Genomic DNA, 5,670 nt, shown 5'->3' on the forward strand with positions numbered 1-5,670 from the left:
GTCACAAGTTATTAAATAAATAATAACAATAATAAATCCAATTGTACACTTTATTACCTTTGAATAAATTCTAAAGTTTTTTCTATTTCTTTAGGATAACAATAACCAAATACATAATATGTTAAAAAACATATTTCAAAGTTCCTTGCGAAACGTCGTCGCAAAATATTAATGTGTTTTTTTCGAAGACAACAGTGCATATAGCATTAGTATCATAAAGTGAGGTTCCTCCGATAATTAAGACAAGATAATTTAAATTTGGAATTGACAACACATTTGTATCTGCTGTGTCTACCTGTAATAATATAATATAAACTTTAAATATGTCATACTTTTAATACAGGTATTAAATATAAAAAATATTATTATTTACGCTAGTTATTTTAAATAAAAAGCTTGTATCTTCTTTAAAATGTTCTACTAGCAACGGAAAAATAACCAGAATTTTTGGTGTGTTAGGCTGCCGTTACATGGAGCGTAACGTGCGTTAAACGTAGCCTGTGTATCTGGTAACTTTTAAAATTCGTTGCGCTGTTTTAAGACCCTACTTTTACATGGAGCGTACTTTGTCTATAAAGCGTATGCGGCGGAATTATTACAGCCAATAGCTGCTTAGAGTTTCTGTTAGAGAAATGTTAAAGAAATTTTTGACTGGGTCCCATAAAGTTACGCGTGCGCAAAATACGCTCCATGTAAAAGAAGAATTCTGTACAGTTGTGTATGTGAACGGAATGTGTGAGCAGTGTTTATTATCTCATTGAAGAGAGCGAACATGGCGAAGTGCTGATAGAAAATTCTTTAAGCGGTAGCGTTGTCATTCAAGATGAGTAATCTCTTAAATTGCTCTTTGTTATCAACGTTACTGATACAATATTAATTTGGTACATTTTAACAGGTATACGAAGCGTACTTCAATATCAACAATGGATTCAGTAATATCCAGCACGATATTATTTTTAATATGGAAACGATTGAGAATGTGCAGAAAGGAAATATGTTATAAACAAGTTGACAGACGTCAATTAATAATTTTAATAACATTATGGAAGTTATTAAAAAAATAAAAACATTCTCGCAGAACATGGGTACGCCCAATTTTTACAGTGAGACAAAGATTTTTACAAGGTTCCAGCGATAATCTGGTCAAAGAAATGACATTTAATGATCCTGAAATGTTCTACAATTATTGTAGAATGTATCCAGAAACCTTTGAGTTATTACTTAGTATTGTTGGACCACACATAGAAAAACAATATTGTATTCGAGATCCAATATCAAGTCGTACTAGGCTTCTAATATGCCTACGTTACCTAGCATCTGGTGATAGTATGACTTCGATATCTTATTCTTTTCGAGTCGCAGTATGCACAGTATCAAAAATTATTTCGGAGACGTGCGAAGAATTGTGGAACACTTTACAGAAATTAGTTTTTCCTGATGTAAAAGAAGAAAACTGGCTGAAAATTGCAAATAATTTTGCAATAAAGTGGAATTTTTCACACTGTATAGGTGCGATAGACGGGAAACACGTACAAATTCAAGTGAGTTTAAATATAATATACTTAATATTTATAGTTATTGTATAATATGTAAATAATTTAATTGTTTTTTATTTCAGTCACCTCCCCACAGTGGCTCAACTTTTTACAACTACAAAGGACATCACAGCATTAATTTATTAGCGGTTTGTGATGCTGATTATTGTTTTACACTAGTAGATATCGGTGCAGAAGGACGACAGAGCGATGACGGAATCTTTTCAAATTCAATTTTCGGTCAGCGATTTGAAAACAAAGATCTCAATTTACCAGAGCCGAAATCAATTGAAATATCTGGTCCAACAATACCATTTGTACTAGTTGCGGATGAAGCATTTGCTCTAACAAATTATATGATGCGGCCATATCCACGAAGCAAACATTTAAACCGTCAAAAAAAGGTATTAAAGACGTGAAAAACAGATATTTTGAACTCTTACATGCATGTATTATTGTATTTTTAAATATTTATGTACTTATTAATATTTATATTTATACAGGTATTCAACTATCGTCTCAGTCGAGCACGGAGAGTAATTGAAAGTGCGTTCGGTATATTGGCAGCAAAATGGCGAATCTATCGTCGAGCCATAATAGCATCCGTCTCCACAGCAGAGAAAATTATTCAGGCAACTGTTTGCTTACATAACTTTATTATTTTAAACGAAAACAAATTGTCAAATCACTACAGACGTTATACGCATGTTACTACTGAGGATCAAATTGTAAATGGCGCTTTGCAAGAGAACACTCGTCCATTTGTTTTAAGGAACAAAGATAATTCTGCTTATCAAATCCGAAATTACTTTGCTACATATTTTGAGAACGCAGGAGCATTGCCCTGGTAATGGGAAAAAGTATTGCAAAATGACTTTTAATCGAGTTTTACGTTACTTATGTGAGTATTTTATTAATTTCTTATACATCACTATATTATCACTATATTATCACTGTAATATCACTATGTTATTATTATTTATAGCAGCGACGCAAACTGAAGAAGCTAGAGCAGAAGCATTAGTTTTGCTAGCGATAAATTATTTCTAATTTAATTATTAAATTATTATTATTATTATTATTATTAAATTATTATTATTATTAATTTACGTTTTATTACGTGACTGGGGTGAGGATGTTGCTATTACAGCCATGTGGCGTTTAACCAGAATAACAAATTATTTTTATTTTGAGAAAGAAATTTCTCTCGGTATTGGGGATCTTATACCAAGTCAAGGCCTTCTTCAAGCTAAAGAAAAAGCGTTAAACACTCAGTATGAATAATTTCAAGTTTAATATTAACTCTGTTTTAAACAAGTAAGCAATATTTCTAAATTAAAAATCTTTTATTTTAGTTATTCTACATGCAACGAGTATATTCAACAAATGGAAAAAGGTCTTCTCGTTTGCCAACCCGGATGTTCAGAAGAAGAAACATTAGAAACGAAAATATTGAACGAACGTTCAATAAAGGTATAATTAAAATATAAACAATAATAAACTTAATACTATATACTTCATAATAATAAATGCAAAACTTTTTACTTAGTACTAGTAGTTACTGCAACTTTCTAATTTATCCGCAACCAATTTAAAAATATCTATTTCTACCCGCATTCTCTCGAGAAGAGGCAACTTCTGCATCATCTTTCCCAAATGTAACAAGAAAGTGTGTGGCGGATCAATGGTCTGTGCAGGTGGTAGTACTTCCAGGGCTTTTAAAAGAGCTGCTTCTAACTGCCCTTCACTTTTATTTTCTGAAACATAATTATTTGTATAAAATGTATATAATACAATGATCGCTGTAAAAATAATTTTCAAATAATATATTAGACATTTTGTAATGGAATAAATCAGAAAGACTTACTTTTCGATTCTCGGCTCGGCCATTCGGGTTCATCATCATTTGGCTCGGCTCGGCGGAATCGTTGTAAAAGAATGATAAGTAATGTTTTTGTTAGCGACACGTATTTTACTATGTGCAAAACTTTTATTGTATTATATTTAGTAATGTAATAGTAATGTAAATATATTTAGTTAAGTATCTACTTGTATTTTTAACTGGTATTTTAGATGTCTCATTGATATTTTGTGAAGAACTGCTGCTTGTGGAAATTTCTTGAATAGTTGAACTTAACATTGATTCCTGAAATGATTCCTGAATTGTAATACGTGATTGAAAAAGATCTGCATTTTCTTCATGTGGCGTTTCATAATTCACGTTTGTCAAATCTGACAATGAACTCACAGTCCTGAAAGAAAATTTTATCATTAACATTTTAACATTACAACAAAGATATAAAAGTTTATATATAAAAAAGAACTTACTGCCGTGTTTCCAAAACATCGCTTAAAAACGCCATCATATCATAAAATCTAAATTTCGTTTTTTTTACGTTAACAGCTGCAGAGTCTGACCCACTAGGAATGTAGCTTTTCATCTTTTTGCGTGATTTCAGATAATTGTCCCTCAAATATTTTCAACGAGCTTTTGCTTCTTCGGGATTAAGAGCTCCTAAAAAATTCAATTATTAAATTAATAATACATTTGTAACATATAAAATATCTACACATAATGTGTATTAAATATTTGTACAATACCTCCTAAAAGATTAGAAACTTCTTTCCATAAAGAGTTTTTTCGTAAATTAGTTCTGGTTGCTGCAGGTAATCTAAAATCGTACAGCGCTTTTCTAGTCTTCACTGCACGAATTAAAAGTTCATCCAAACTATCATTTGCCGGGCTTTCTGTGGCCTTTGCTCCATCTGTAATTATTAAATATAGATATTCAATTATTATGAAACGACCCGTTTTGTCGCGGACACCGAATATCGCTCTAGCGAGCCGGTCCCGGAGCGCTCGTCGGAATGCCAGAATTCGCGTGAGAGGGTCGTTAGATGCACTCGAGATTTGAAAGAAATAATAAACTGAATTTATTAGAAAGAAAGAAATATATACAAGTGAGAATTGTCTCGTGACGACGGTCGGATACAATTTACAAAGATCGCTGACGCGGTTGACGGCTACACGTTTACAGTTATTATTCGCGCGATAATACACGGTCGGTCGCTCACCCCGTCGAGTGAGAGCGACGTCGGCGCAAGCGGCGTGAGTGAGATGAAGCGCGGTGTTTACGCGGATCGTCAACCGAAATTCGTAACGGCGTCGCGGAACAATTATATGATTAACGCGGAAGGTTTTTGACGGACGAATACGCGAGGTAATGAGGGGTCGAGAAGAGGGTAGTGCCTGTATGGTGTCGATTTACCGAGATAACTCGGTCGAGGCGGAGAGATCTCCACCCCGTTGTTCTCGACGGCGCGAGAGTATCGTGAAGGTGCCGTACGGTAGCACGCCTTCCCCTGGGACCGAGAATACTCGGTGGAGGCAGAGTGAACTCTACCCCTCGAGCCGGAGACTGCGTAACTACGGTGCGGGCTGATATGAGCACCAGGAGTCCCTGGTCGAGGCAGAGTGTGCTCTACCCCGTGACAATTTACGCTCGGATCGGAGTCGATGTTCGCTCGGAAGCGAACGGTTAGGAACGGTGTCTTTACCGCTTCGGCGTCGTCTTTTTATATGAAAAAAAGGTAGGCGCCGGGGTTCGCGGTAGGACGCTTATCGTTTGCGGCGCTATGTTTTTTGTCGCGGCGTGTTTCGGAACGAGGAGCCGCGGTGCCGTCGGCTCCCTCGCGCGCGGAACTTAGTTGCGGAGCGGCTCGTTCGTTACTTTCGAATGCACTTACGGCACGCCGCGTTTTTATTCTCCTCGCCTGACGGTTGGTCGGTTCGGCGGCATCGGCGGGTCGTCGGCCGGAAATGATGCACCGTCGGGGTGCATCGTTACATCACCCCCCTCTTCGGATTAGTGCCTGAATTCGAGGCACTTCATCTGCGTTGCGTTTTCTCTTTGCACGACCGCAGGAGTCCCGCTCCGTTGAACCTGAGATGCCACCGGCGATGACCCAGACGTGGCTTGTATTGTCGTGAGACGTGCACGGCAAAGTGTGGCACGTCTACGACTATTCCAGGTTCTACTTCCACTGGAATTGGCGGTGGTGGCAGCGGTCCCATGACTCTCAGCGGCTCCAGCGTTGGACGGGTGGATGGTTCGGGCGTGGAGGTCGGTTTCTT

At 36.9% G+C, this 5,670-nt stretch overlaps 1 pseudogene; it reads left to right on the top strand.

Annotated features, from left to right (window-relative positions):
- The first annotated feature begins 388 nt into the window (after positions 1 to 388).
- On the top strand, positions 389 to 2,416 carry LOC139106412 (uncharacterized; annotated as a pseudogene).
- Positions 2,417 to 5,670: the final 3,254 nt, after the last annotated feature.

The sequence above is a fragment of the Cardiocondyla obscurior genome, linkage group LG11 (genome assembly GCF_019399895.1).
Source record: "Cardiocondyla obscurior isolate alpha-2009 linkage group LG11, Cobs3.1, whole genome shotgun sequence".
Classification (NCBI taxonomy): Eukaryota; Metazoa; Arthropoda; class Insecta; order Hymenoptera; family Formicidae; genus Cardiocondyla; species Cardiocondyla obscurior.